Source organism: Amblyomma mixtum, chromosome 7 (assembly GCF_055824585.1).
Source record: "Amblyomma mixtum isolate Tamu chromosome 7, ASM5582458v1, whole genome shotgun sequence".
Taxonomy (NCBI): domain Eukaryota; kingdom Metazoa; phylum Arthropoda; class Arachnida; order Ixodida; family Ixodidae; genus Amblyomma; species Amblyomma mixtum.
Window position 1 is genome coordinate 110,413,877 of NC_143018.1, and position 8,302 is coordinate 110,422,178.

Sequence of the window (8,302 nt, forward strand, 5' to 3'; positions counted from 1 at the left end):
GCAGCGCAATAAGGCTTTGAAGTAGCGCTTAAAAACTTTTTTTGGCATACTGAGCACTTCTTTTTTTGCTGGAATGTGGTTTTTATACTGTGGCCAGGTGAACGAAAGCACAGCAGCCTATAACGCTAATAAAATCCAAACATAACAAACATAAAATCTTAAAGGGCTGTGCATTACGGCTTTTTTGAGCAGTTGTTTCATTGCCTGGAAAAATCCAAATACCGACGAGCCGCGGAAACCTTTTTCATCTTTAAGGCTGGTGCCGCGTGCGTTAGTAAGTCTTCTATCGGATGCAAGAGCGCTAAATTGCGCTGTTGGAGAGAATTTCGTGAGCATGGCCGCCTTTGCAACGTATTTCCCTCTATTAATTCCGGTGCTTTGAAAGCGCTTGTTCTGCGTTCTTTGTTCTATATTTTACAAGCAAAATCAGCTCGTCCACTTTTCTGTTATAGCCTCAAAATAACTAGTGTGGGAGTAAATGTAGAGAGGCGACTGTAACTAATAATATGCATGCCAATGTGGCTTCGTGTATAGGTTCGTATACTCTATCTCCCCTACCTTTCTCGCCCGGCCGAAAATCTTTGTGTCGCCTCCCTGTCTCCTCCCAAAAGGCTTCTGTATAAGAGGCTCCGGGACATACAAAAACCTCCAAGGTGCATAAGTTTCACGCTTGCAAACAACTACCACTAGACAAAACAATTGCGTCCAGCTTTCACTGTTGAAATTATGGTCTGGAGGAGGAAATTGTTAAGCCAAAACCTGCCTCTAGGTCGATTTCATGGGGCCTGGAGACTATTTCCGAGACAGCCTTTACGCTACGGGAGTTAGGTATTTTGCTGGTGCAAAGGAGTACAGAGCAAATTTTCAGGCTTTGATATTGCCGCGAAGGTTTGTGTTGTTGATTTGTCCATGGTCAAGCTGCTGCCACGCGGATTTATCATTTTCTTTGTGATGCAATACGAGACGTCATTTATCTCGAATAGTCGCCGCCAGGCTCACGTCCTCCCGCGTGTTTTTGTACTGTTGTGGTTGTCTTTCGCACCCACCTCGAAAGTTCTTAGTTTGCCGTTTCGCGACGGCCGCAGTTTCCACATTCGGTGCTTTTGGTTGGTGCGCTGAGTTTCTCACTACCATCGATAGCTTGTCTAGTTTGACGATACAGCCTTGAGTGGCACCGTCTTTTCCTACCTCTTGAGTACAGGCGCAAACATCTTGCCGCATATGGAGCCACGCATTGCTAGCGTATGCTTGTCTACAGAACTACTCAGCCATGCCATAGAGGTTGCACACTGTGTAGCTACTAAGGCTAAAGGACCACCAAATGTGATTCTACGGTTTGCTTCAAGGACCAACCGAGACAAATTCTTTGCTGCTGCGAAAGAGACGCGACTAAACGCATCCATACTTGGGTTTGAGCCGCCGCGGTGGCTCAGTGGCTATGGTGCTCGGCTGCTGTCCCGAAAGACGCGGGTTCGATCCCGGCCGTGGCGGTTGAATTTCTTTGGAGGAGAAATTCGAGGCCCGTGTACTGTGCGATGTCAGTGCACGTTAAAGAACCCCAGGTGGTCGAAATTTCCGGAGCCCTCCACTACGGCGTCTCTCATAGCCTTAGTCGCTTTGGGACGTTAAACCCCATAAACTAACTAAACTTGGGTTTGAAGGAACTGACCCTATATTCGTCAATGAACACTTGTGCCCGGAAAATAAGATACTGTTGGAGAAAGGAATCCAGCCCAAACGCGATGTCAGCTGGAAGTTTGCTTGGGTGTTTGAAGGAAAAATAATAATGAGGAGAGCAGAAAAATCGTAGGTGGTTCATGTGACCTGCGAAGGAGATCTATAAAGAATAACCCGGGCCCATGGGACACAAAAACAAAGCGATAATAACCCTGGCTTGACCTCATAATGGCTCCCAGAAAAAACATATCCACACTTAATGTTAATGTTCGCAGTCTAAACAAAAACCTCAGCCCCCTACTTTCGTTTATCGTTGAACAAGGGGAGTCTTTTGAAATCATAGCGACCACGGAAACTTGGCTGAAAAAGAACGAAAGCATTACAATTTCTGGTTACACTACACTATCACAACCACGGAACTCGCAGTTTCGTGGTGGCGGTGTGGCGATGTTTGTTACAGATAGCCTGCACTACACTACCTTATCACCAGTTTCATCTTGTTCGCCCGAACTTGAAGCACTATTTCTTAAAGGGACACTGAGGAGAAATTGAAGTTGGCTTGTATCGACAGAATACCAGCTCCTGATTACAAAAACGCCACTCATACTGACAACAAAGCTCTTGTAACGTAGAAAAGAGCAAGAACCAAAATACAGGTATCGCCGCCACAGGCCAAACTCGCAAGTACAAGCGTGATGAGATCATAGAACAAAACAGTGTTGCTAGAACGAATGGTTCTAGCAACACCAGGAACCGAGAAATCATGCATCACTGAGGCGCAGCCAATGCATGCGCAAATCGCCTTGATGTCGCCAGATGGCGCCACGTGCCCGGCTGCTACGCGCGCTCCTGAAGCATCGGGACAAATCAGCGCCCGTTTTCCGGCGGTAGGCGGGCTCCCGGTATTCCGCTAGAGGTAACAAGGTACACGGTATGCTAAAGGTGTCTATTTGCGAGAACTTCGTTGACGACTTCGAGAACGAGATCCATCGTAACGCTGGCAAAACGCCAGTGCAAACGTAATCGAAGCGACTGTAGCGACGGCCGCAATAGCCGATAGATGCCTTCAACGTGCGACCGGCGGTAGCTTTCTTTTCGGCTGCTGCTAGGCCGCACTGCTGGCCGCCAGAAATCACGGAATCTGCGTTACGTCATGCGCACGTCATGTTTCATGTCTCTTAGTCCTCTGTCGTCATAGACGAATCCCAAGTTTGAATCAGAGCGGCGGGAAAAACTTTTTCAACTTCGAATCCAAATTTCTTAGAAATAAATGCATCTTTCGCTGCCGGCCAAGTGGCAACAAAGCCATGACATGCCGAACTATCGGATTTTACTATAAAAAAAATATTAATAGTGCTCTCCTCAGTGTCCCTTTGCTGAGGACGATTCAGGCACGAACGCATCGGCCCGACGCTCATCCTACTTTTCGTATTACAGTTGGCCCGGCTGTCTGGATCACTGTCACGGCTTCCCGGTTCGCCAACACGTGCCAACGATTGCCAACGCAACTTGCTGGCTTCTACTAACTTCGTCACACCGGGCCCAGTGGTTACTGCGTCGGCGCATGTGCGCATACTCCAGCTCTCCGACTGTGGCGCACTGATGCAGCGGGGCGTATAAAAGCTGAACTCTTGGCCCTGGACGAACCATTGCTGAGGACGATTCAGGCACGAACGCATCGGCCCGACGCTCATCCTACTTTTCGTATTACAGTTGGCCCGGCTGTCTGGATCACTGTCACGGCTTCCCGGTTCGCCAACACGTGCCAACGATTGCCAACGCAACTTGCTGGCTTCTACTAACTTCGTCACACCGGGCCCAGTGGTTACTGCGTCGGCGCATGTGCGCATACTCCAGCTCTCCGACTGTGGCGCACTGATGCAGCGGGGCGTATAAAAGCTGAACTCTTGGCCCTGGACGAACCATTGCTGAGGACGATTCAGGCACGAACGCATCGGCCCGACGCTCATCCTACTTTTCGTATTACAGGTCTGTAATACTCTTTACTTGTACACACATTTTGTAGTTTGCGCCTGGGTCGTCCTGAAGCAATGAGTGATGATGAAGGGTCCGGTACCCCGTCTAACACGAAAGAAAAGAGTGAAAAGCTATTCGACAAGGCTCCAACTACTGTGAAAGAAGTTGGAAGTTTTCTTGTGAAGCTTAATAGCAAGTTGGAAGCCTTGGGAAAGAACTTGAACCATGAGCTTGGCACCCTGCGGGGATCAGTCGAATTTATGAATGAAAGTTTTGAAGAATTTAAGAAAGAACTGGCCGAGTCTCGTCGGGAGATAAGCGAGCTTAAGGAAGAGCAGAATTATCTAAAGCATGAAAACAGTGAACTTTCGAAACAGCTGCAGCGTACTAGAGCAGAGCTAACTGAACTTCAGCAGTACAGTCGGAGAAATAACCTTGAGTTAAAAGGCATCCCTACTACTGACAGCGAGTCACTGACAGGCATTGTCTCCGCTCTTGCCACGAAGGTTGGAGCAGAAATAACGGTGAACGATATTGACCTCGTGCATCGAGTGCCAACAAAAGACAGGAACAAATCAAATATCATCGTTAAGTTCAGGTCAAGTGATGCCCGTGATAAACTGCTCGAATCGGCAAAAAAAACTCGCTTAATCACATCGGACCTTGGCATTTCTGGATCAACATCCGTGTTCGTAAACGAACATCTTTGCCCAGAGTATAAAGTGTTGCTTGCTAGGGCTATAGCGGCGAAGAAACTTCACAACTGGAAGTATGCATGGGTATCTCGTGGCCGGATCTTGGCGCGAAAAGCAGACAACTCGGACGTGATCCGAATTTCTACCGAGGCCGACCTCGGCCTTATAGTCTAGTTCACTCAAAATGCTGACTGTACGAACCACTCATAAATTTTTCACGTCAAATGAATCGCGCACCATACTTCATTGCAATGTAAGGAGCATAGCTAGAAATTTTGACGGCCTTTGTACGTTTCTAGCAGAGCACAGCTTTCTTTACGATGTTATAGCCATTACGGAAACCTGGCTGATGCCCGGTGAAAGCTATAACATTCCCAATTATGTATTTCTATCCCGTCCCCGCATTTCGAACAATCGAGGAGGAGGGGTAGGTTTGTACATTAAAAAGACCCTTGTACACTGCGAATGTCCGTTTCTTAACGCATCCGTCAGTAGCAGTTCGGAATTTCTATTTGTTGAACTTGAAGGTGTCATGGTTGGTGTTGTTTATAGAGCCCCCCACGCAGATCGCAGTAAGTTTGTGAATGATCTTGAATCTGTTTTTATACACGTAACCGATATGAACAAAAAAGCAATCATCGTCGGCGATACTAATATTGATACTTTAGGTGCCAACCACAGTGAATACACTGACTTGTTATTTTCATATGGATTTAGGAATCTTATCTCTACTCCGACCCGAATCGCAGGTTCCAGCTCGACATGCCTCGACCATGTTCTATGCAATTTCGTGCCACCTAGTTATTTGGCTGGGGCATATGATACGGCAGTGGCAGATCACTTCGCGATTGCCTTCTTATACCGCGTAGACGATAGAGATAGACGTAGAACTTCTGACAGCACGTGCGAACATAGGAAGAAAATTGACTATCAAAAATGCGCACTCAGGCTCTCTGAAATGAGCTTTGCAGACCTCGCCGATATGAATGCCAATGAACACTGCTGCAGCCTTGTCGATAGAATTAAAGCTGTGATAAATGATTGTAGTTTTACGCAGAAAAAAACGTACTATACACATCCAGTGTGCCCTTGGATGACAGCAGCTGTGCTAAACATGATAAAAACGCGCGATCACTGGCACACCAAAATGAAACAAAACAGAGGGAACGCATATTATAGTGCTCAGTATAAGATTCATAGAAATAAAGCTGTTGCTACCATGCGTGTACAGAAGAAGCTATATTTTAGCAACCAAATAAACGCATGCGCCGGCAATTCTAAGAAACTCTGGGCTACAGTGAACTCGATAATTCAGCCTACTTCATCAAACCGAATACTTCCTGACCTGGCCCTTTCCGCAGATAAACACCTGCTATCAGATCAGTTTAACGATCATTTCTGCTCAGTGGGTGCTGATTTACGTTTAAGTATGGGTCTCACAGACGAACCTTCTCTGCCTGAGTATCTTGAAAAGACCTTCGGTTTTATAGAAATAAGCAGTGACGAAGTAATGAGTGCACTTAATTCAATAGATGCCACTAAGGCCACGGGTCTCGATGGTATTCCGGTTTCCATAATTAAAAACAACAGTGGCGTCCTAGCTGCCACCTTAGCCTCTTTATTTAATAAAGCGTTTCTGTCCGGCATCTATCCTGATATTTTGAAGCTCGCCAAGGTAGTCCCTATCTACAAAAGTGGGAATCCTAATGAACTCGGAAACTATAGGCCGATCTCAATCCTTAGCTGTATCAACACTCTCTTCGAAAAACTATTGGTTAAAAGAATTACGCAATTCCTGACTAAAAATGCAATTCTGTCAACGTCCCAACATGGTTTTCAGAAATTTAGATCGACCACCACGGCTGTGCTTTCTATAACTGACTCAATCAATGAAGCACTCAATAATAACAATATTTCTGTTGGTGTATTCCTGGATATTAAGAAGGCATTCGACACTGTGGATCTCGATATTTTATGCAAGAAACTAGAACGATATGGGTTCAGAGGTGTATCACTTGATTTCTTTAGAAGCTATTTAACTGGGCGACGGCAGTGTGTTATTATTGACGAACACGCGTCAAGTTCGCGTCCTATTTCCGTAGGTGTTCCGCAGGGCTCAGTACTGGGGCCTATACTTTTTACACTCTACATAAACAACTTACCCGATTGCCTAATAAATACCCGTGCCATTATGTACGCCGACGATACCTCATTGTTGGTGACTGCTAACTCCGTTGAAACAGCCAAGCATATTTTAAACTCAGAACTTCAGAGAGTCAATAAATGGTTTTTAACAAATAGACTCACTTTGAACATAGGCAAGACTAAATATGTTATATTTGCATCCCCTCATAAAAAATACCAGAATACCTGCTCCGCAATATCGATAGGAGATAAAGAAATTGAAGAAGTTAAAACTATTCAGTACTTGGGTGTAATCTTAGACGCTGCATTAAACTGGAAACCGCATATCGAAAAATTGCGCAGCAAACTATCTTATGCATGTTTCGTTCTGGCCAAAGCTCGGCGACATTTCGAAATACACACACTAAAAACAATATACTTTAGCTTTTTCCAATCCCAATTAACTTACTGTATAGAATCATGGGGGTTCACTTACATCACTTACATTGAACCTGTTTTACGCCTGCAGAAGCGGGCACTGAGAATAATGACTTGTACAACACCGTATACGCCTTCTCGCCCTTTGTTTTTTACACTCCAAATAATGCCGGCATTGCAGCTTCGAGATTTTCGCGTTGCACTACTCGTACTAAGAGTCCTCTCCGGCACCTCCCCCTTTCCTTTGAACACATTCCATAGAGCCCCAACTAACAGCCGTTCAGCAGCACAGGGAAGATTTCTGGTTCCTACATCTCGCAATGACTATGGCCAGCGCCGCTTCGAGTATCAAGGGGTAAAAACTTGGAATAAAATCCCCTCTGCAGTCTTTGCAACGTCTAATCCTTATATTTCACTGAAGACCTTTTTTCTGTCACAAATAATTACCTGATTTACAATGCAAATCGCTTTGTGATTGTTTCTTATTATTCTCTGTAGTGTCTATGTTGGGTTTGCCATTTATATGTCATTGAATAATCACTTCTAACGCAACTGCGTTTATTTTGTATAAAGAATGCTGTTCCTGCCTTCATGTTTTTTTTTGTTTTTTTTTGCACACTCTTCTATTTTTTTTGTAGTGAGCCCTCTTGTATTTCTGTAATTTGAACGCTCTTGCTTGTACGCTTTGCATTTTTCCACCATTCTTATGTGTATTATTTTGGCATGCATATAGAGAGCATTTGTCCTCACTAATATCTTTGCTTTTATTGCATGGATCCATAACTAGCCTTTGGCTAAGGATCCAGACAGTGATGTTATGTACTGTGCTGAAGAAATGATAATAAAAAGAATTGAATTGAATTGAATTGAATTGAATTGAAACTTGAGTAGGGACTCGTAGTGGGCGTAGTTTACCGACGCCCAAGCTCAAGTCTCGCCATGTTTTTTGACAAATAGGAAACAATCTTGTCATCTTTAGCCAAGAACTACAAAAATGAAATAATAATCGTTGGAGACGTTAATACTGGCACACTTACTAAGAACACCTTGGATTATACATATCTACTTCAGTCATACAACGTTCGCAATTTGATTAATGCTCCGACGCGCATAACCACTTTTTCGGCAACATTTATCGATCATGCACTGACAAATATTGACACAGGTGCACACGCATGCGTATATCAAAGCCCAATTTCGGATCATTTGCCGATTTTCGTTACCGTAGACACACCCCCTGCAATAAAAGGGAATAAATCAAGAACTGACACAAAGCTAGATTATGAATCATTCCGCAAAAAGTTATTACTCAATACCGACCTAATCTGTCATGAAGATACTAATATCATGACGAATGCAGTCCTTTCACGGTCTTGGTCATCTGCAGCAAT